The 24714-nt window shown below is 43.9% G+C and overlaps 1 protein-coding gene across 5 annotated transcripts in view; it reads left to right on the top strand.

Annotated features, from left to right (window-relative positions):
* The window catches only part of C1qtnf7 (C1q and TNF related 7), a 100951-nt gene that overhangs the window by 29439 nt on the left and 46798 nt on the right, over positions 1 to 24714 (top strand). Inside the window, exon 1 of one of the 5 annotated variants that reach the window (XM_048415247.3) lies at positions 7536 to 7680. The exons of the other annotated variants lie outside the window; for them this stretch is intronic. The gene's annotated coding sequence lies outside the window, so the exon portion shown is untranslated. Of the gene's footprint in view, positions 1 to 7535; positions 7681 to 24714 lie in introns of those variants that run through there. 5 annotated transcript variants of the gene reach the window in all.

Genomic DNA, 24714 nt, shown 5'->3' with positions numbered 1-24714 from the left:
GTCTATGTCTGTAGACTTCACATTGTGGAGAAGATGGCCAGTGATTGAAAGGACATTTGTTTCCATGGACTGTCTTTCTTGAGTTATGCATGCCATTGACCTTGGTTGCCGGGTGTATCACATGTGTTCTCCATGGCGCAACCTGCTTGACCTGCTCACCTTGTCGGGGAGGCTGTAGAAGCAAAGGACACTGCACAAGGCAGCCTTCTTTGAGCCACACAGAAAAGGAGGTCTCACAAAGACAGAAAAGGTAGATTCAGTGCGGTTAGGAGAGCACCACAGAGGTCCTGCCTCACTGGACATGGCCTTGCGTTACGGAGATTTGTGTGCAAAGCTCAGAGGCAACAGCATGCACATAAGATTTACTGTTTGACTCACAGATCAAATAACCAACTTTGCCTAATTTGCCTAAGAGATCCCTGGTTTTTATCAATGGAGACCACGCTCTGGAGAGCCTCTCTCAGCCCTAGGCAAATCATTCCTTGCATTTTCCTTTTGGCATCACATTTACCTTTCAAACAACATGTGATTTGAATTTTGTTTGCATTCCCCAAAGTAGCTGTTATGCGTTGTTTGTAAAAACAAGCCAGGCCTCAGTAAACACACGAATCCCGTGTAATCTGTGAAGTAAGTAGGAGCTAATTGTTGATTAAGACAAGAGCGCGTGTGCAGTGGCTGGGGATGCTGACATGATGTGGTTATAACTTGAGATGAAGATGAGGAATGAGGAAAGAAGACAGGATATCAAGAATTTGGGATGGGGAGGCTGAGAACTGGAACGGCTTGGGACCAGGTTGTTAATGGAGTCTTGGTTTTACTGTTGACAGAGAAACAAATTATCAATAAAGGAAAATGTTGAGACTCGTCATCCTCTTATTTTGAGTCATCATTTATGAAGTAAAAGAGGAAATGCTTTTTGGTCACAAACCATACCAACTATGCTTTGAAGATAAGTCTTTCTTTGAAATTTTTTTTTATCAAAATATTAACATTAGAGACAAGGCAATTTACAGTCTTTGAAAGGAGAGCTCTCAATGGAGAACACAGCTTCCCAAATTATAGTCTTAAGAATAATGTGGGGCCAATAAGATGGCTCAGTAGGTAAAGGCACTTGCCACCAAACCTGAGGACCTGGGTTCAAATCCCCTGAACACACACAACAGAAAGAGTAAACTAGCTCAATCAAGTTATCATTTAATCTGTGTTCACTTTCCATGGTACATGTATACTCACACACATACATACACACACATATACACACATACACACAAAAGGCCAATAAATAAATATTTAAAATAATAGTAATGTGAATGACATAGACTTATGCAAATTAACTCCAAATTCTAATGCCCCCTCGGGACATAGTTTTCAACAATTTTCATGTGATTTTTGTCCTTACCCAGTACCACTGCACGGTTCGTTCACTCCCCAGGGATCTGCACATGTTTAATTACACAGACTGAGCTGAGTCAGCCAAGGCAGCTCATTGGGGCATCGTCCTATCCGAGTCCAGATGGTCTGGGCTAATTTTTAAAGCCTAAGCTTTCTGAACTCTAATGAGAAAGAAATATGATGTAACCCACAAGCAAACCTGGGGTCTTAGGTGGCATTGAGAAATGGCTTTAACCATACCACCTGGTTTCCTTCTTGTTTCTGCCCTTTGGTAAACTTCAGATTTTGTAGAAGTCACCTAAATTTTATCCTAGTGCAACAGTGAAGATTAGTTAAAATGTTTCCAGAAGAATTCGTGAACTGTGCTAGCACATTCCAGTGTTGGCCATGATTCTCCTCTTTAGCCCACTGGTTGAAATAGAGAAGGTTTACATAGTTCTTCAGGGAGGAGTCCATTTATTTATCCTTGAGAAGCCAACCACATCATAAATGTGCAGCCAAGATCACCTTCTGAAACACATGATTTCAAGTTCTTATACTGCACTGGGGAAAGTAAAGTGAACTAATAAATAAATAAATAAATAAATAAATAAATATGATAGGTTCATGGTTTCCCTTCTACAAACAGGAGACTTTGGCAGAAAATGTGTACCAATTCGAAAGGGTCAAAGAATCACATGTGACCAGAGACTCAGAGGGAAAAACGAGAAGGGAAAACAAAGTCTTTGCAAAGACTTCGCAGGTCTCTGCAAACAAGGTGAGCTGATTAGGTTCAGTAGGAAAAATAGGATCAAAGTAAAACAGAAATCAGACAAGAAAATGTTAATATCCCTCTCTAGAGAACCCAGAAGTATTTTGGATTTTAGATGCTACTTGTTAGTGTTTAACAGTCTCCATCATTTTGTGATGTGTATCAGTTTTGTATACTTAGTTTCTGTTAATAGGGTTATACACAATAACCATGAGATCACCTTTATCTCTTTCCAAACATGTACTGTTTCTAATGACTCTTATTAAATTTGCTTAGATTTGACTGTGATAGTGTGCTTATGTAAAGCTTTGAATTTGATCCCCCAAATAGTTCTTTCATTAAACATAAACTTTATAACCTTGGTGATAATTTTGCCTTCTCTAACTCAGTAACCAGCTCTGTTGCTTTTGCTTCCGTCCTTGTCAGCTATTAGTATTTAGGAACAATGGCAATAGAATCGCGTTTTTGGTCTCCTCTGGTTAGGAGATTGTCTTTCTTCATTTTCTATTTCTATAGCAAAATAGCTAAAGGCAAGTCACTTATAAGAAAAATAAGTTCCTTTTGATTCAAAATTCTATAGGAAAGTACCAATGGCCACATCTTGTTGAAGAATCACCCTGCCCTTTATGTAGCAGAAGTCACAAGGATGAGTAGGCTGGTATAGGGGGATCCAGATTAAAGGAGGTACCTAAAATAGTCCGACAAGAAGCGTGTTGGCCCTTCCTTATGCCATAACCACCTCTTACAGGCTCTCCCTTCCCAACCTTGCTGGAAGAGCTATAGATGTTCATCGTGGGCTTTGGAGAAGACAAGTGTCTTCAAATCTTCATATGTGACTTAGGTATGGAGAAACTAAAACCCAACAAAGTCTGAACTCTGCTGGACTCTTCATGTCCATTTGCATATAATACGATGATGCCCAGACAAAGAATATTAAGGGCTAAAGATGAAAGATATCAATGAGTAATATTTTATTTGAGAAAATGAACAAACACAATTGGATATAAGTAACAAAATGAGTGAAAGGCTTGAACTCTGAGATATGCCCAGAAACCGTTAATCCTGTCAATTAGCATCCAATCGGAGAAATAAGGATCACTCTAGGAAGGGATTTAAAACAAGAGATCAAAGACCTAAAACATATTTAAAAAACAGAGAATTTATGCATGCATTAAATTCTATTGAACAGCACAGCACACAAGTGAATTACTACAGTCCCATTAATCGTTATGCACAAATCTGTTTCAAGTTTTGCTATTGCCAGAAGACATCATCAGTAGGGAAGTTAGGTTAGTTTCTTTGCTGGTGTTTAATGTTTTTGTTTCTATTGCTTCCCAGGAGTGTGTAACTGGTTTTAAATAAGACATTTTATTGAAGGGATTGAGGAACAGCGGCCGCAGAGAAATGATGTTGCTTTGCTGTAAACCGGGAGGCACACAGGAACTGGGCTCCCACACTAAGATGTTCCAAAAAAGGATCCTACACTGAAGCTCCCCAAATGTCAGAGAAGCTGACAGAATTTTCTGGGTTGGCAACTGCCATGAAAAATATAGTCCTCTATATTTCTTCTGTCCTCACATCCTTATGAACCTCTCACTGGCTGGGTACTGGGGATTCTGCTTTGATACTCTATTCCTGGAGAAAGGGGAAATAAATGGGGAAAAAGAGGGAGAGAAGGAAGAAGAAAGAGGAAGAAAGAGAGTAGGAAAAGAGGAAGGGTAGAGGAGCAGGAGGCAAAAATAAGAAATGGAGGTAGGGTGGGAATCAACCAGGAGTAACAGCATCCAACTGGAAACCTATTCCGATTCATTGATTCTTAAGATTCCAAGAGTACGTGATTTATGCTTTGAAGAGAGATCAGAAGAAAATTAATCAGCCTTTTCAGATTACAAATTAAAGAATTACATAAGTAATTCAGTTTCTAAGAATAACTTTTCAGTCTAATAATCTGGTTATCTTCATCCAAAAGAATTTATAATAAAAATATTTTAAAGAATTTTTCAGTTTATAAAACAATTCAACATGAGCTTTCTCATTGGTTATCTAGACACTAAATATTGGATATTAAAACACTTTATATGTGTGACACTTTCACTGCTATAATCCTTTTCCCCCCCGAAGTCCACCAAATAAAACTATGCTCCTTAGTACCCGCGCCAGCACGGTCTGGAACCACGAGTCTCGGCGGAGGGTGTCCAGGTTGAATGAAATCCACAGAGCACGAGGTTGAGGTGAAACAGCAGCTTGTTTATTGTTCTGCTGGGGCTAGCTTTTATACCATGGCACCAAATGGGGAGGGGGCTGCGAAGGGACTGTCACCTGACCCAAGGAGGAACTCTTACCTGACCCCAGTAGGGGTCAAGGACTGATCACATGCACTCCACCTTCACCTGTCTCCAGTAGGGACTGTCACCTGACCCCAGCAGGGATCAAGGAATAATCACGCGCACTCAAACTTCCTCATCCAACTCCAGGAGCAGAGGGAAGTTAAGATTCTTTGCAGATAAGCACCTCAAATGGGGGCAGGGAAATATAACTCGGGGTAGCAATTCCCACACCTTAGTTCTCTTAGCCCAGCATTCTGCAAACCATCTTCTTTGACCGGAATGCCAGGAGAGGAGGTTAAAGACCTGGTTCTCAGTCATCTCTCGTCACACTAAGGAATATATCCTTGGGTAGGCAAGCTAGCAAGCCTATGCACAGTAGGATGGGAAGAATCCGTTAAGGGGTACACAGAGAACTTAATAAAAGGATCCATTATTGCTCTGACAGATATGTCTGTGAACCCTGTAGTACCTTTCTACTGCTTATTTTCTTGGTTAGGTGGCCCCTATTCAACCCTCCTTTTCCCTTACAGACCCTCGGGTGTCAGTATAATGGACAGAGACACCTTTCACAGGAGTTCATCTCTGCCTTCAGGGAACTTGCAACCAGTAGGGCAGACAGACATTGTGCAATTTTTCTTGGAAGTATATACGTGCTTCCCCAATTACAATCATGGTGAAGCATGTTTATGAAGTTTTAGAAAAGGAGAAAACTTCATGAAAGAGAAATACTGGATGCTATAAGATAAAGTGAAAAGTAATAGTGGAGGTAATCAAAGAAAAAACCAAGAAGAAGGAGCATGGGATCAGGGTTTGAGCTAATTGTGACAAAGGAAGTAGGGAGACCTGGGCAGTGTCCAGAGCTGTCACCCTCAGCTCTGTTGGAGCCTGTAGGAGCCCCAGGGCTGCCCTCCGAGGTCCCTTTCTTCTGCTGGTACTATGAGCAACTGTCTCCTCTCAGATCGACTGAACTAGGGACTAGTGAGCACAAGAGAGTCGGAACTGAGGATTACAAGTGCAGAAAGATGAGGGAGGGAAGGGTTCACATTGGAAGAGCAGGGCTCTGGCCATTGCGGGCAACAGCTGACTTTGTCACTTACTATCTCTGTGACTTCTACCAACTTCTCAAAGCTGTTTCAAGGATTCAGTGAGAAGGGCACAAGTTGGCGTCTTCAATATTAGCTCTGTTCTCACGCTATCTCCAGCCTCACTCAGACTGGGTTAGATACTCCCAAGATTCACGTGTCAGGTTGAGTTCCCGAAGACAAGGTTTAATTAGAAAACTGTTCTTGCCAAAGGGAAGACACAGGTCTTCACCGAAATGACATTTAGAAAATGAGTTTATGGAAGGGCGATGAAAGTCACTGGTGTAATTAAATATGGGTTAGACCTGGGCTGTGCGCGTTTTCAATGGGAGAGCCGATCTCCCTTTGTCTGGGTTAGACCTGGGCTGTGCACGTTTTCAATAGCAGAGCCAACATCCCTTTGTCTGGCATCTGTGGCTGCTTTAAGGATGAAGAGAAATGGAAAGACAGTTTGGAATCTATCAAAGGAAACCAAAAGTGGTGACCATGCAGAGGCAATAAGGTGGATGACAGAGAAAGAAGAAAATTCACACCTTAGAGGAAGAGAAGTCCGGACAGAATGCAGGCGTCCTGGCACCAGGAGTGTGGACCAATGTCACGGATGAATGGAGTGGGAAGTGGAAGTGCTCCTGGCCCATTAACCATATTTTCTCCATATTCGATGCTGGAAAAGATTGTTGTTTTAATTCAGTAGTCGAGCTATAAGAAAATGCCACAGACCAGGTAATTTTTAAGCCATTTATTCCTCACAGACCTGGAAACTGGTAAGCCCAAGATCAAAGTGAAAGGCAGTTCAGCATCTGCTAAGGACCCAGCCTTTGCTGACAAGCTCTCGCCTACATCTTCCAGAGAAGTCCAATGTTGTGTAGTCATTCAGAAGAAGAGTAAAAAATGTCCTTCCAGGTCTTTCCATAAGGTCACTAATCTCACTAGAGTGGACTCCATCCCTGTGACTTATTCACACCCTCAAGGTCTTCACCACAGTAAAACGAGGGATCGTATCCCCAGTGGGGAAACAGGGTTGGAATAGTTAAGTGGCCCCATGAGCTTCCCTTTGCTGATAAGTATTCTAGGTCATGGCTTAGTCTTGAATTTTCTCTTTCCATATCCAATATTCTCTCTGAGCGAATGTCTGGACAGGCTATGCCTATTCCTCTGGCATAACAAGCTTTCTCGACGCCTTGTTCCGTTCCCTGATCAAAACTCAACCTTTCCACCTAACAGTGGCTCAGAGCCTTCTTCAAAAAAGGTGATGAGAAAGAGAAGAACACAGAGGCCTGAGAGTGGGGCTGTTGTGTTGAAATCCCATTCCACCCCACAATCGCTTACATCCTTGTTGGAGCATTTCCTCCACACACCCAAGCAAAGGCCGCTAGTGTAACCATCCCATCTTACAGCCAGAAGCAGATCTCGGGGACAGAAAGACCCTTATCCAGTGATACATTTCCTAAAGGCCAAAATACATGTATCAAAACCCTGCATCTGCTTTTGGTACCAAAGGCTAATTGGGGCTGGTGGGGGGGGGGGGGGAGCTTAACTCCAGTTCTTCTACCTCCTGTGTGATCCTTGTGGAGTTTTGCAAACCTCAGCCTTCACATCTTTTCACGGTCAACTGAAGGCGATGACATCGATGGCTGCCACACTCTTTCTAGCAGCAATTAAGAAACAACAGCAGTCAGCCTTAGAAGATCTGTCAGAGAGCCTTGATGTCCCACATGTGAAACTGAGACGTTCAACTTGAACTTTAGATCTTATCAAGACTCAGCGTTTTTTTTTTTCCCCCAAACATGATTTGGGAAACAAGTCAGTAGATTAAAAAAGGATATTTTGTTCATGTGTTTGTTTGTTTGTGAACCTCCTTCTAACAACGAGGCATCCTGCAGAGATCCTGCACCATTGGATGCCCTGACCTTGCTGGCTCCCCCTCTCCACCACTCTTTGAAGCCTGGGAGTACACTTTTGAAAGCAAATCAGGAACACAAGTACCAATCTGAAGCCACACACACACATACACACACACACAAATATGTGAGTGCTTTATGCTTCCAAAAGGAAAGGGGCTTTGAGCTAAAATCCACATTTGTGCAGAGTTCCAGGCATCCAGCTGTTGGAAGTTCTCGCAAGCACTGTAAGTAAACAGCCCTCTCCCCTTTCCCCATCCACGCAGACATCTCCAGGCTATTTTCATCCTGGAGAAGACGCTTGGCTTCTGTTGTCTTGCACTCTCGCTGTGCTTCTCTGATGCTTGGGGGTGTTTAGTGACTTGGGTCTTCATCAATAAAGCATTTCTGGGGGACTTGTGTGCCAAACTAAAGAGGGAAAGTGAAAGTCAGCCTCAGCTTTGTCTGGGTTAGTTTTGAAAAGTCCCAGACTTATATTCCTCCTAGCTAAGGATCAGCACTCACTGCAGTCACCGGGAGAATAGCACAGATACAATGGGAGCAAGCCAAAGCAGCCCTCTGACATCCCTGTGAATGACAGGATTGTATGTGAGTCGGCTCCTGCTGAGCCCAGTGTGAAGATGCTTCCTTCCATTTGCTGTAAGATTCTAGTGGAGGAGAAAGGAAACCTCCAGGCCAACCCTGTTCCTTACAGAGTTCTTTGTAGTGGAGAGATCCTGTGCTCGACTTCTTTTTTGTAAAGAGTGCTGATTTATTTACGGTCTGTTTTATGATTAAACAAATGTTCCACTCTGTAGGACTGTGGGCATAATGCAGGACAAGAACATAATCATAGGGTAAAGGATGGAGTCTTGTTAGTAGCAATTTCAAGAATAGACTGCATGTTTTCATAAGTGATGGGCTGTGGCGATATGCATTTCTTTTACCACTGTTTTAAATTGGATTGTGGTTTGTGACTTTGGAATTATGGAGAGAGCATAACAAACTTCAAGGAGATCTTGTTTTAGCAAATTTTCTACCATGAGATTATACTAGACCTTCAAGAATCTAATATCTTTTTTGGTGGGTCTTCATTGTGGTTTGATGGCTATATGGGACTTGCGTCCCAAGATCTCACTGCCTACCCCGTCATCAGATTGTATTTCCCAAAGGTTTCCACACCCTTGCCTAAAGTGTGCGCTCCAGACTCTCTGGAATGTTCCCAAATTAACAAGAATAAGCACTCTTAATGCTGGCTGATAAAATCTGTCTTCTTGGGTTCCCATGACAGCATTCCTTGATGAGGATGATAATGATGATGATGATGATGATAAGAATGGTCTCATTCTTAGTAAATCAGCAATCATCAGCATACTCTTAAAAGATATAAATGTCAATGAGATTCTACAAGTTATCAAGAATTCCCAACCGTCCAGTCCACGTGCATACCTCTAGTGCATAAACCATATTGACTCTGAACTTGGGGTGATTGCTAACCTTTCACCTTCACCTAAATAGATGCCCTCGGCCTTCTTCACTGACAGAAAAGCGCAGCAACGACCAATCCTGCTAGGGCAAGTGTGTTTGTGGTCACAGCACAGCACAAGCTAGCTCTCATTATACAGACTAAAGGTGCTGGGTGCTTGCTGTGTGAGGTGTGTGCTGTACTGTGTCATAAGACAGAGCAAGATGAATTCATTGTGTGCAAGGGGATGATTTCGGGGGAAATATTACTGGGCAGGTAGGGTGTTTTGCTCCATTACCTGGCCACATTTCACCTGCTCTGTGAAGAAGGTTAGACAGCTGCCAAGGAATACAGGATCTGGAGCTGAAGGGCAGGGGATAAAACAAACAGGCTTCTGGGTGAGTGTGTGTTTACATAATAACCCTGTGCCTCAGTCTCCTCTGTATAATACATCAGCAGCGTTCGAGTAAGGATGAGAGTTCATATCACAGGTACTTATTGTTCTGGTGTATGTACGAGAAGACTAAACCTTGTGAGGTGGCTAGCCGGGGTCACGTGAGCAGCTGGCCCAACACCCCACAGCTCCCTGTGAACAGGGATAGGATCCAAACAGGTTTTCTAATTCTACATCCTGTGTGCTTTCATTGACTCCACATTCTTTCCTGCCCTTGCCAAACTATTCAGGTTGTCAGTGCTGTGTCAATCCCAAAAGTAAAGACAGAGCCTGCCAGGGCTGATCAGTCGCTGTCAACAAGGTTAGAGCCATGCCTGAGGCAGTGCTTCATTTGCAAACGCAGGTGCCTGCAACTCCCTGTTAGCAAACCCTCCAGATAACTCGGTTGTACCTCAGAGGTCATCAGTCACCATGCTCAGCCAGCTCTGCAGTCGGTGGCGGGAAGGAGGTGGGCTAAGGTCGTGTATCCACATGTATCCAGCTTTACCTGAACAAAGTAGAGTTCTCTTCAGGACAAGAGATCGACCATTTTCTACCCACACAATCTGTGTCACGTCCTGTCATCAGAGTCAATGGTAAATCAAGGTTACTTGCTGTCTCACTTATGTCCAGTGAGGTCCGTCTCTTCCAGTGTGCATCACTTTCTAAGCCCTGTGGTCACCTGAGCTTTGCTGACCAGTCACATTTGTTGGCTCAGGTTTCAGCAAGCAGCTGAGCAGGAGATTGCTTCTCTTGAGCTTTTTGTTTATTTCAGATCAGTGCAATTTTAAACACTCAGTTAAGGTACTGGAGAGAGGGCTCCGTGGTGAAGAGCACTGGCTGCTCTTCTATAGGACCCTGATTGATTCCCAGCACCCACATGGCCACACACAACTGTCTCTAACCCCAGTTCTAGGGGACCTGATGCCTTCTTCTAGATTCTGCAGGCTCTGCATGCACACGCTGCACAGACATACATGCAGGAAAAATACCCATGCACGTAAAATAAAATAAATAATTTTTAAAAAAAAATCAATAGGGTTCTCAACAAATGGGAAGACATACATGGTATCTATATTGTGAGAGATTTGCTTTAATGTGCTGAGTAAAATGTATTTGAGTTGCTGCCTTTGCTGGCTACATAAGCACAAGCCTGTGAACACCAAAAGGGAGCAAGGCCAAACACATGCTCGAAAGCTGGGAACTTCATGTCTGAGAAAGGGGTCATAGAGGCAGAAGAGAACAGGAACCACGGAACCATGTCAGGGATCAAAAGGAAATAATTGTCTCCTCATCACCTGTCAACTTCAGACTCCAAGCACATCACTTATCTCTTAATGTTTGTGTAACAGACATAAACATCTCATTCCAGCACTTTGCACGGTATGAGCATAGCTAGACGCCTTGCTGCTTCAGTCCTGGCTCAACTTGACCCATAGCATCTACTGAACACGTAATATGTGCCAGTCATTGCTTGAGACGTAACAGGGAGCAAGAACCAAGGTGCCTGCTCTCATGGACTCTGGGCTTTAGAGGAAGTGGCAAACAAATGAACCACAAACCGAATCTCCCTTCACAGACTATGCGATGAACAGAATAAGTTAATGGACAGAAGGAAGAGCAGTTGCCAGGGAAGGGACACATTTAGGCTAAGGTGCTCGGGGACTCATTACTGATGAAGAGGCATTTTGCACAGATCTGGGTCATAAAGAAACACATAGAACCAAATCCAGGGTTGTAACATGAGGGCTGGCTTGTTGGGGTTTCTGTCCCTCCCAGTACCCCAACAGCCGGCAAGCAACAAAGAAAATCACTCACAAGATTCCTTAAGGTTATAAACTGATTGGCTCATTAGGTCAGGCTTCTTGTTAACTCTTATAACTTATATTAACCCATTATTCTCATCTATGTTAGCCATAATGGCTCCGTACCTTTCTCTGCTGGGCAAGTTACATGCTGCCTCTTCGGTGGTCTGTACAGGAATGGCTGAGAGAGAGCTTCTGCTTCCAGAATACTCCCAGTCTCTTTGCTCCACCCTACTTCCTGTCTGGCTTTCCCGCCTATACTGCCTGCCTGGCCAATCAGCGTTTTATTAAAATATGATTGACAGAATACAGATAATTCTCCCACACCATTTCCCTCTTTTTTTTTTTTTAAACAAAGGAAAATACCCATAGTCCATTTGTTGGGAATGTGGGCGTAGTATTTTAGTCTACTTCCTGCTGGTTGGGGGCGCTGATAATCTTATGGGGACCTAAAGAAAATTTAGAGTTATAATCAAGTCCTGACTGAAGTATCCTGTGAGTCTTGATCATCTCAGGCAGCAGTCTTGAACCTGTTTTGGATGAAGAACTTAGACATCTGGGCCATCTATTCCTGTTGGAGATTTTTCAGGTGGCCTCCCTTGGTCAAAGGTGATTATTCTTAACTCTGAATAAATCCAGAGTCTCTCGTTTTCTGTGGAAACAAAAGCAAAATCTCTTCTTCAAAGTAACATACCTTTTGACTTCAGTTTTGAAGCCAAGGTATTTTTAAAATTCCTATCTTGGGTTAGTTTAGCAGCATTTATAAACAAAAGTCTTTTAGCAGTTGTTGCTCCTTCCTCAGCAATCAAACAATTTAAAGAGAACATAAAAGCATACAGTATGAAGATTCTTTGTGCATTTTCCATCCTTATGTGGCTTTATTTTAACCTCTATTTCTTTTATTTTTACTTTTACTTTTTGAGACAGGATCTTTGTATATCTTTGTCCTGGAATAACATTGTAGACCAGGCTGTCTTTGAACTCACAGAGATCCTCCTGTCTCTGCCTCCCCAGTGCTGGGATTAAAGGTGTATGCTACCACACCTTGAACTCACAGAGATCTGTCTCTGCCTCCCAGGCATTGGGATTAAAGGCGTGTACTACCACACCTTGAGGTCATAGAGGTCAATCTACCTCTTCCCCTTGAAGTCACAGAGGTCAATATGCCTCTGCCTCCCAGGCATTGGGATTAAAGGTGTGTACCACCACACCCAACTATTCTCTTTCTTTCCTTTTAACTTTAAGAACTTTAACTTTTAGCCTGCATATACACATTGTAAACCATTTAGAGGTTTTCTTCCTCTTTGAATCTCTCTTTACTGTATATTTTTCTTTTTCTGACCATATGAGTCTTTAATTTACTAAGCAATATGGAGAGCTGTGGCTTTGACGGCTAGATCCAGCTCATTCCTTAGCTTTTCAGCCTCAAGGCTGAGGTACCAGCCAGAGCTGTGTTCACTGCCACAACTCTATGGCGTTTCAAGGTCCTTGCCAGCAAGCAAGCTGCAGCATTCTGTTCACAGACCACACTCAGTCGGACTGCCTGCCTGAAAGAGTCAGAGTTTGCTCTGGCAGGACAGCCCAGAAAGACGGCATTTTAAAACAGCGCAGCTTTTTTCCTGCTACGGCTGAAAACCGAAAAGCATGTATTCAGCTTTTCATCAACACCGTTTAAGTGTTTCGTGGCAGGACCTCTTAATGAGCTGCAAGGTTTTGCAGCTGAAGCTGAGTCAGGAAGCCTCTCTTAGATGAGAGCATTTGCTTGCCTTTAGCAAGCAGAGCAGAACCGAGAAATTGCTGCTACCAAGAAACCATGATTTACTCTATTCTTTCCCAAGCTTTCTCAAGCTTTCTGTGGATTTAGTTATCCACGTCTGGGCGCCATATGTAACATGAGGGCTGGCTTGTTGGGGTTTTTGTCCCTCCTGGTACCCCAACAGCCGGCAAGCAACAAAGAAAATCACACACAAGACTCCATAAGATTATAAACTGATTGGCTCATTAGGTCAGGCTACTTATTAGCTCTTATAACTTTTGTTACCCCATTATCCTTATCTATGTTAGCACATGGCTCCATACCTTTCTCAGCTGGGCAAGTTACATGCTGCCTCTTCAGTGGTCTGCACAGGAATGGCTAGGGAGGTTCTGCTTCCAGAATACTCCCAGTCTCTTTGCTCCACCCCTACTTCCTGTCTGGCTTTCCTGCCTATACTGCCTGCCTGGCCAATCAGCGTTTTATTAAAATATGATTGACAGAATACAGATAATTCTCCCACACCACAGGGTTGAGCAGCAGACTAAGCACGTGACAGCAAAGTCACTGAAACCCTTTAAAAAGTATCGATTATCATGTACATATTTATGTGTGTACAGGTACACATGTGCACTTGCCTGAAGGGCAAAAGACCATCTCAGGTGGTCCATGGGCCCTGTCCACCTTTTTTATTATTATTATTATTATTATTATTATTATTATTATTATTAAGACGGGGTGTCTCTTTAGCCTGGCACTTGCCAAGCATGCTAGGCTGGCTAGCTAGAAGTATGCCTGTCCCGCCTCTCCAGCACTGACCTTGAAGTTAGGTAATTTTACATGGGTTCTCCATCTTTCCAGGCAGATACTTTGCTACCTAAACTGTCTCTCCAGTTCCAGCAAAGCACTTCTTAGGCCTGATCTATGCATCACCTGTGAGCTGCAGAGCTATGATAAATCTACAGGGTTTTCTTTTAGCCTTGGAGCCCTGTTTTGGAGTTTACTTTTTCTTTCTTAGAATCATGTTAGGAGTACATATATATAAAGAAGGATAAAAGCCCCTGAGCCAGTCTCCAATTGTTGTTTGCTTCCTTGTTCTATTTTCTGGGTTTTTAAATAATGTTCTTCCTCATCTGAGCTACATTAGGAGGTCCTAATGAAGATTAAATGATCATTTCTCTTTCAAAAGCTTTCATCATCACCATTTCTAGGGATTAATTCGTTAGAGAAGACAGAGCCAGGACGTGGCAAACTTTGGAATGGGATGAATTGTGTGGCTTCATGGTGACTTCCTATGTGGCTTCAAGTCTGAAATGGTGCATACGTTAATGGCGCTAACATGAAGCATTGAGGGCAATCAGCCAATCCATCCTTACTGACCAAGTGTCGTGTGGACAGCTCTTCCAAATTGACCTGGGATATTTCCTCAATGGTCTGAGACAGCACCTACCCAAAGAGTAGATGCCCACGCAGAGAACACACCCCAGATGAGTCTTTGTCTCTTAATTATCCAAACAATTGCAACCAGAGTATTTTTAGCTGTACGGATGCAGACTATTGTCTCACCGCTGCCTTTCGCGTTTGTTTCCAGAGTATAATTTTGACTTATGGATCCACAGCCCAGATGAGAACAGATGCACGGGCTGATTTTATGCAGAGGCTCATTTTGTTTTCTAGTTTGGCTTACTTTCTAACAACTGCCTTCTTCCCAAATTGCAAAACATATTTCAAATGTTTGTTTTAGAAACAAGTTTCAAAGCTAAGACTCAAGGGCAGCAAGAAACGAGGGAAGAGGATGGGATTAGGGGGTTTGGAGGCCATTGGCCCACGGGGCAGGAAACTGCGTAAGTGAGACACTTCGGCAGCTTGGGGGTGAAACGAATGGCGAGCTGCTGTGGGGTGGGCAAGAGGACTTGGTACTATTACGAAGCATGATTTTTATAAAATACCCCAGCAGCATATCCTGGAATTAGCTCTTTCCTGTGACCTTGGGGGGATGGGAGGGAGCTATTGTTCTCTGAAGCTTATTTGAGTGGCGCCAGGAGGAAGTTTACCAGCTAGCGTGAACTAGTGAGTAACAGAACTCCAGCTTAACCTAGGCCTTCCGCGACTAGCCCACTAACTTCTCACTTAGCCCTAGACAAAGAGGGTGCTTTTTTTCCCCATATGAATTACTTGTCTGTTTAAGTAAAACAAGAATGTACTGCAAGGTTTTCAGTGTTGATATAGTCTCTTGAGGGGAGAGACTGCGGAAGTGTCTTCTTTGGAGGTCTATTAAAACCACATTGGTTATCATATATGCCTGCTATGGCTTCAGTGTGGTCCTTCCCCAAGGTAAAAAACATAAACAAAATGAGCCCCCCCCCCCCGGTTCCTTTCTCACTCTCGAAAGGTCACATCTGTATCCGTGCAATGCAAAATGGAGGGTCACATGGAGACCAGTATCTACTCGCTCCCACTCCCTCTATCCCAGATTGTCTGGAAGGACGATAGTCTCTTGGACCATGACTCTGAGGATTGTCTTCCTACAACCAAGATGGGGACCCCACTCTGCTCTAGTCTGTGCCCAGCAAAACAAGCACCATCCTGAGGACTGTCTTGTCAAACTTACAATATTTTAGAAACAAAAATTGAGACAAAAACTGGCATGAGCGTAGCACTGTGTTAGAAAACTAGAATTCTCTTAAACTTTTAACACAGGCATTCGTTAGAATTGTATCTGCCTGTGAGTATCATAAACCCAGGTCCTTTAGCAACAAGGGACTTTATGTCCTTATATAACAACAGACTCAAATGCAGGTGGTCCAGGGTGCCGCTGCTCAAGATGCCATCAGGACATCAAGGCCCTTGAAAGTTCTTGCCCCATAAATGTCATCACGTGACTTTCATTTTCACAGTGGCAATATAGTTGCTGCACCTCCAGTGTTGATTTCATATTCAATTCAGGAAAGAAAAAGTCAGTTCCTTATCTAACTTTGTCTTATACTTTGGGATAAGAAACTCTTTTTCAGGGGCTGGAGAGATGGCTCAGTGGTTAAGAGCACTGGCTGCTCTTGTGGAAGTCCTGAGTTCACTTCCCAGCAACCACATGGTGGCTCACAACCATCTATAATGAGATCTGGTGTCCTCTTCTGCATAAAGGCAGAACACTGTATACATAATAAATAAACAAATCTTTAAAAAAGAAAAGAACACCCTCTTTCAGAACATGAATGTGCAAATTGTCTGCTGAATAATATATGGAATACGGCTACCCCCAGCTACAAAATAATTTGGAAGTCTGTATGTTTCACACTACAGTCTTTGATATAGAAAAAAAGCAAGTGAAATATGCTTCAAAATGGGTTTTGAATGAGTATTTATTAAAATATGTTATAAATTTCTATGTCTCAAAATAGTAATTTTGGAATTTGGCATAAAAATGAGATGTTATGTCAATATTTACTTTCTGTGTTTGTTTGAACATTTAACAATTCTTCCAAGCACAAAGAATGGTTCTAGGATAAATAATAATGACAGATAGTGTCATAATTTTAGCTGCAGTAGATGACATTGGAAGGTCTAGGGTGTCCGGTCAAGGTCTTAATCCCAGATCACTAGGTATGGGCACTTCTGGACCTCAATTTCTTTACATCTAAAATGAAAGGTCTGGAGCTCATCAGGTAGAGTGCTTGCCCAGGATGAAGAGCGCCTGGATTCCATTCTCCAAGACACCCGAACGAGGAGTGGCAGTCTACACTGTAATTTCAGTGGTCAGGCTGAGAGACAGGAATCTCCTAAGGTCAGGGTCATCCTTAGCTACAAGGGAATGGAGGCCAGCCTAGACTATACGAGACCCTGTCTAAAAACAATAAAATAAAGGAAAAAGTTTAAAGAAAGGACGACCTTTACAAAGAATTAAACAAGTCGTATAATTCTCATAAAACACGTGAAGGGCATAGCAGGCGTGCAGGAAATGGGAACTCTCTGCCCGTTGCTAGCCTTGAGTTTTTTTATTCTGCAAGTCTGTGAGCCTTTGGGAAACCTACCTCAGAGCTAACAGTCAGAGCCTCCTCTTTACAAGAAAAGGGAGCAAACCCACTTCGTGGTACCCAGGCTTTTGCTGAGTGCACGCCAAGCTCCTTTCATTTAGGGCATCATCACTCTATCTTAGCAAACCAGACAAAAATGCCAAAGCAATTTTGTTTTTCCAAGATGCATCATCCTGGCTTCAAAGTGCCATCTGCCTCTGCCTTGTTACAAAACAGAGTCAACAGAGCCATTTGGTGACATTTTTAAAAGTGACTTCAATGTTTGTTACCAAGGGATCTAATTCCTCGCATTTGGGCAATGTGTTCTGTGTTTTGGGATGTGAAATAAAGCCCTCAGGAAGGCACTGGACTATTGCAATGCGTTGTCCTCGTCCTAACCCACAAAGTCGGCTTTCCAATTGGCTTTTCCTCCATTTTAATTATCTCCCTTGTCACTCGAGTAACTCCTGCCAAAGATGGATGCTGGCAGCTTATCACTTCACGTCACGGCTGCAGAATTTAAAAGAGAAACAGATAAACAAAGCCCAGATTCTACCTATCAGCCGAGCTCTGCAAGATGGCAAGGTGAAAACATTTGAGAGTCCCGCTCAAAGTCATGAGGAGTTCTCATGAACTCTGCCTCTGGTGAGGGACCATCTGACCTTATTGACTCTGCTTCTATCTCTAATAAAGAATGAACATCATGTGTCTCACACATCTCTCCTGGTTGATATGAGAATTACTGATATAATATGCCTGTATATAATTATTGATATAAATGTGCACATACAAAACAAGACATGGTTCATCCAAACTTACGTTGGTGCTTCCCACCTTGCTAGAGTACGGTGTGCACCAAGCTGTCCCTCATGATTAATTCCGTACCCCTCTCACATTCTCCTTTGGTTTCTCATCTTCTGTTTACGGACACGCTTCCTTACAGGAGGTCTTTTTTCGTCCTTCTCTGTTCTCTTCTCATCCATGATCTCGCTTTGCCGTAGTCTTCCTGGGTTTTAGTTGAGTCCTTGTCCAGATTAAGCAGCCCACTGTCTGCAAACTGACAAAAAATAAAATAAAATAAAATAAAATAAAATAAAATAAAATAAGCAGACTGTTAGTACCTCCCAAGTGAACCAAAGAAACAAAATCCCTGGCAGAAGTACGTCACTCCTCGGGCCCCACAAAATACCCCAATAACCTAATGGCATGCTCTCCCTCACAACCTCTTGATGTCGGTGCTGAGCCCACCTGGGAACACAAACCAAGGTAACAATAACTACTATGCAGAAGCAAACCATGGTCCTCAGGGTCTCTCTTGACATCCAGCATCCACATAAATGACTCAAGTCCTTGCGCCCCCAAATCTGGTCATCTTCATCAGCTAGGTGAACTCTGGGGCAAAGCTGTAGAGAGATGGCTTCCAGGCAGAGTCGCCTGGCTCCTAGTTTGCCGAGGCACTAGCCATTGCTGAATGGTTTTCCTGCAAATGCTGCTCGCACTGCCCGACTGAACTTTGTCCTTCAGTCCTCAGAGACAGACCATCGCTAGAGGACAACAGAAATGACTTAGATCCTCACTCGGGGATTGCGCACCCTGCATCCCTCACATCTAGCTCCAGTTTCTAGTTTGCCTTAGCTAGAATATTCTAGAAACCAAGGAAATTTGGAAGTTATTTTAAAGCTGTTTGCCTTCAAATTGATAGTGTTTGGAAATAGTCATTATCAATATCCCATTAGAAGGTGGAAGTGGAAATCATTTCCAAACCATGCTACTTTGAAGGTAGAAGTTGTAGAGTATGTGCTTCTGGACATTTTCTTGTGGTGAGCTCTGCGGCATCCTTAAATAGAGTTGGATTGTTTTCTTTACCCTCTTCCTATACTGGGGACTGCTTTCACCATGTCAGGCCCATGTTTTTTTGGAAAGACAGGTGTATGCAGTGGCTAGAGATGATCAAGGGAACCAAGTCAGTATTGCTTCAGGATGGAAGATACTAGAACGCCAGTATAAACTGGAAACAATCACCAGTAGTAGAATCTGGAGAGATCAGAGAAAGAGGGGCAATGAGTGTTCCAGGGGATCTGGGTATGTGGGTGACTGGGAAGATGGCGCCCGGAATAAAATGTTTCTTGTGCAAGCCTCAGGCCCCTAAGTCTGGATGCTTAGCATGCCTAAAGAGTCACAGATGGTGGTGTGCATGTGTTACTCCAGGGCTGGGGGTGCAGAGACAGGAGAATTGCTGTGATTAGCTGGGCAGCTAGCCTAGCCTAAATGCTATACTCTGGGGTTCAGGGAGAGACCCTGCTCAAATCCCCATGCCCCAGAAGTAGAGAGCAATACAGAATAGAAAAAAAAAATACTACGTGTGATTTCTGGCCTCTGTATGCATACCTGTGAGTGTACATACGCATACACACATTCACACATAGAAACAAACATCGAGAGAGAGAGAGAGAGAGAGAGAGAGAGAGAGAGAGAGAGAGAGAGCGCATTTGGTATTGAGCACTCAGGTTCCTACTGATCCCTATGTCTCCTGAGCCTGAGAGATGCAGCTAAGGAGGAGAAAGTATCACCGCAGGGGGAGGGGGTTATAATGACCATACAGTGTGTTTTCCTTGGGAGGCTGGAATTCCAATCGCTGCTTAAGATTAGGGAAGTGAGCTGCCTCTGTGTGCACTAGGAGAACCGGCTGGGGTGTGCCGCAAATTCTGCTCTAGAAGAGAAAATTGCAACCCCACCTCCCTTGAAAGGCTGAGATTGATACCAAATGTTTATCTACAAAATGCTTCCCATAAAAATAGCCCGGGCCGCCACCCACATGTTTTGTCTTCGAAGGGAAACGCATGCGCTTTCCTAAACTTTTAGTTACAACTTCTCTCAACTCAGCTTCCTTTTGAAAACAACTTGGCTCAAATGCAGAGGGGATCAAGGAAGCCTTCTGACCACGCGTATCCTTTTGTGACCTACAGGCTTGGAGAGTCCTGGAGCCAGGGCAGCAAGAGGTGCGAGCAGAAAGAAAAAACAAAAAACAACAACTGAGATCTTTAGCTTTGGTACCCAATGCTATAAAAGCGGCTCCAGACATGCCATGTGGGAAGGAGATAATCTAAAACAGGGGCTATTTTCATGTTCGGCCTTTGAAGATTTTAATAAGCGTGCGCTCAATCAGGTTGTTGGCTTCAAATGTTTCAGATTTACACTGTCTTCCTTTGATAAGTTGAAGTCATAGGGTTGTTTAGGGAAGTTCCCAGGCAGCGGACAGCACTCAGCAGGTAGTGACCTCCAACAGAGTCTCCTTCACTTCATTCCTTCATTCTGTAACCCTTCAGCCAACCGGGAAGGCAAAAAAGCAAGAATGTGGCTAGACTGTTCAGTTCAGTCCAGTTCAGCCAGTTTTTCAAGGACCCCGGGAGGAGGATGTTCTTGTGTGAACAACAGTCAGGAGCTTGAGGTTTCTTGAACTAATTTGTGCCCCCCCCCTCCACCTCCACCCTGCCTTTTTTTCTTCTTCCTTATAAGAAAGGATGGGCTTCTTTGGCTTGCCTTTAAGAAATCCTCGTGACCCACATGACTAGTACATACACAGAGACCCAGGATTAAGTACTTGGGACATGCCTGGACAAGCACTCTTGTGGTCATCAAGGACAGATCTGGGATAACAGCCAACAACAAAATCTTTTTCTCCTGGCCCTTACAGTCCAGCTGAGAAGTAGATAAAAACAAACAAACCAACAAAAAATGTGCCAAACTGAAGCGCCCTTGAAGTAGGGTCCTGTTCGACGGGCTCAGAATGGCTAGAGTCACAGAGGGTACCGTTGGCATGTCACGGGGCACTCTAGGGCAGCTTCTGCTGTGGTGCTCTAGGTCCAGGAGTCGCGTAGGAGAGAAGACACCACGGGCCTTGGTTGTGCTTAACTCAAGGACAGGAAGGGCACCAGAGAGTCTGGTTACCTGAGGCAGGCAGAGACTTGAGGTCAAAAGGAAGTGGTAGAAGGTCACCTGTCCTCTTGAAGAGCTTTGACCTTCACCTGTGAGGAGCTGGGAAGCTGTTGTAGGGTTTGGGGCAGGAGAATGATGGGATGGACTCCAACTAGAATCTAAAAGTCTAATCTGCCTGCTGTTTGGAGAACAAGACTATGAGGAAGCTGAGCGTGGTGGCTCCGTCATCCTCCATCCTCGTAATCAGCAGCCTGGCTAGGCAATTTCAACAGCGTGCTTATAGATGAGATTTCACAGACCCAAATTGAAGTGTCATACATTTAAGAAGGGAAGTCATGGGACATACAGCTCATGGGTTCGCCTGAGTACTGTCTGAGGACTGGCGTACGGTGTCAGAGCGTGCTAGTAAAAGGAAATTCATGTGACCAAGGACCTTGCGATTTGTGCATCTCATTTCACCATCAGGAAAACTCAAATATCAGAAAGTCGTTTTCAGAGCCAGAGCTGGCAAGCAGAGTATGGAGCCATTTGTTCTCCTTCCCCTTGGACATGCCTTCCCCTCGACGAGAAAGCTTTTTCACAGACTACAGGAAGGGAGTCCCATCCCGGGCTGACTCAGTACTCAGAGGTTCTACTTGGAGGTCTGTGGCCAGAGTAGAGCCCTGAGGTTGGAAGGAAGAAGAAGGGGATGATCTGTGGTCTTGACAGATGGAGAACTCTATCTGTGTCTGGGAAGACCTCTTCAGCAGGGTTCAGAAAAGTGATGTCCCCCCTAGCTGCAACTAACTCTTGTGCGTGTGGTTTCCTAAGATCATGTGTGTGGCCTGATATGAAACTATCTAGTAGAAAATTTAGTGCTGAGGTCAAGGGTAGTGCCGCAGTCAGATGCTGAAGAATATCATGTGCAGTCCTTCATTCTTTGTTCTATTCAGGAAACGCATGGCTCTGATACACATTCGACTCAGCAACAGAAAGAACAAAAATATCAGAGTTTGAAGAGCTTCCTATTTAAGAAAAAATAAAATGATGCCAAAAAAAAAATGAGTCAAATACGAAATACACTAGATAATGATGCCTGTGGTGAGGGAGGAGGAAATAGGGGGTGAAGAGTGACTGGATTTGGAATCAGATGAGGAACAGTTAGAAAAGCTTCACAGGGAACATGAAATTTTAATGTGTACATGAAAGAAGCGACAGCAGGTAGTGGCTGATGTCCATGTAGCTATATGGCATCGAATGAAATAGATAGGCACATCAGACAGAACTGTGCAGGGAGAGGAGAGTGCGGCTATCCTGCAGTAGGAAGCTACAGAGCAGGCTTGAGGAGCAGTGCAGACGGCCTGCTCAGAGCTGAAGGACCGGAGAAGAGAGACGTGGAACGAGAGAACTCAAGGGGAAGAGAAGCTGGCCTCGGAGAGACCTCATTCTAAGCTTGCAGCATTAGCTGAGGGATGTCACTGGAGATCCCAGAGGATTGCTGCCTGTCCAGTGGCTTCTCCAAGGACACAAGCAGGGAGACTACACAAGCGGGAAACAACATCGAAAAAGACAGAGGAGGCAACAGTAGAGATGGTGGGAAATGGAGAGCTACTTGAGGTAATATTTAAGGAGACTGGAAAGGATGGTTACTGACAGATCTTCAAAACAGGGGAATCAAAGGGTTTGTGAAGTGCTTAGCCTAAGCATCTAAAAAGTTAGGCAAGGCCTGGAGAGATGGCTCAGTGGTTATGAGCACTGACTGCTCTTTCAGAGGACCTGAGTTCAATTCCCAGCAACCACATGGTGGCTCACAACCATCTATAATGAGATCTGGTGCCCTCTTTCGGATTGCAGGCATACACAGAGGCAGAATGTTGTACACATAATAAATAAATCTTTAAAAAAAAGTACTTATTAAAAAAAGTTAGGCAATATGGGCCCCAGGTGGAAGAAGACCAAGGGTCATATACTGTATGCGTGAGTTGTGTGCCTGCTGGAGAAACACATGGAGACAGTTAGTGGATGAGTGGATGTGAATATGGCATTTGGAATGGAGGGCTGGGCTCGAAGTGAATCGTCCCTGCTGACTGACTGGGGTTACCGGAACAAGTGGGGTGCAGCCAGTGAAGTGAAGAGACCTAAGTGAGGAGAAGAGAAAGAAAAAGTGGGAAAGGGGCGAAGGAGGATTAGCTGCAAGAGGGGAGCTGAGTACAGCAAGGAAAGGAAGGGCAGCAGTCAAGTCCCAGGGCCTGGGAACTGACCACAGAGTCAGACATGGGCATTCACTGGTGATCTTGTCAACAGCAGTGCCAGTGGGACAGTGGGGCAGAAACCAGATGGGGTCAAGTTAAGAGAAAATGGGGAGGCTGAAGCGAAATGGTGAGTAGAAGTCATTTACTCAAGGAATTCTCTGTATGCCCTGGGCCAGCCAAATTAAATAATAAAGAAGAAATGATAATATGGGCATGTATAAAGGGGAAAAACATGCAATGTGCTTCTACATGTATCATTTATACACTAAAAGTACTATGTATATAAATACATATACATTATGGTATAGTATATTGCTATCCACACCACTATGTCTACACACATATCTAAGTGATCCTCTCAAGAAGAGGAAGTTTGTGGAAGACAGAGAAGAAAGTCTTGAACTTTAATACATAAAGAGAGCAGTTGGTAAGGAAAAGTTCAAAGGCATGATCACGTGACTATAAGCCTACAACTGAATGAAACATAGGATCATTAGAAGAAAGTCTTGGAACTTTGAGACCAGGACATACAGACAAGTCTTCCATCTAGACACTGAAACCATGAACAACAGTAATATTAGAGAGAATGGCAAATGACAAAGGGCTGAATTCTACAAGTAATGAGGGGAGACAGGGATCAGCGGACGACTTCTCTCAGGATGAGCGGTGAATTGTACATATGACTTACATGAGATTCAACACTGGAGGATGAACGGTCTGAAGATGGCAAGAAAGAGAAAAGAGGTTACTTGCTTTGTTCAGTGAACAGTGACATGGATTAAAATGTCACCCCACGAGTGGGCTGCAGAAGACGAGGATGCTCCTAAGGGCACAGTCAGGAGGCAGAGGATATTCAGAGTGAAGAGGAGAACACAGGGGCTGATCCTGGTGATTGCTCGCATGTCCTCAAGGAAGTGGTCATAAGCCAGGCAGTGGTGGTGCACACCTTTAATCCTATGGCTCAGGGGGCAGAGGTAGGCCGAGCTCTGTAAGTGGGAGGCCAGCCAGGGCTACAGAGCAAATTCTAAGACAGCCAGGACTATACAAATAAAGAAAACTCTGTCTCAGGAAGAAAAAGAAGGAAGGACGGAAAGAAGGAAGGAAAGAAGGAAGGAAGGAAGGAAATAAGGAAGGAAGGAAGGAAGGAAGGAAGGAAGGAAGGAAAGAAGGAAGGAAGGAAGGAAGAAGTAAAGAAATGGCCATAAGTTATGAAAGTCCACTAGCCCAGCAATGGCTTGGATAGATATGAAGGACACAAAATACGTTCAAGCTGTGATTAAACTCCCCATTGTCTCATGGTTAGGCCTGCCAGTGAGACTGTACATGAGAGGAAGGAGTGAGGCCAAGCCCACAAGAACTATGGCAGATCCAGCTTCTCTTCACTTTTATCAATGGAGGGTTAGAAGCAGGGTGATGCTGTGTCTTGTGTGGAGCATCCATAAATGTCCAGAGTACTCTCAACTGTCATAGTACATTGACAGGCACATTGGTAATCCTTCATCCTAATATTTAAGGCTGCTGAGGAGGGGTAAGTGAGGCAGGGACATGTTATGGAGAGAACCATGTGTCACCTAGCACACGGGTTTACTGGTGTGCCATAATTCCTCTGGGATTATAAAGATTACAGACTTTCTTCTGCTGCCACATAA

This window comes from Myodes glareolus, chromosome 8 (assembly GCF_982192425.1).
Source record: "Myodes glareolus chromosome 8, mMyoGla1.1, whole genome shotgun sequence".
NCBI classification, from domain to species: domain Eukaryota; kingdom Metazoa; phylum Chordata; class Mammalia; order Rodentia; family Cricetidae; genus Myodes; species Myodes glareolus.
The sequence above is the reverse complement of the archived record's forward strand: the minus strand, read 5'-3'. Positions and strand labels throughout refer to the sequence as shown.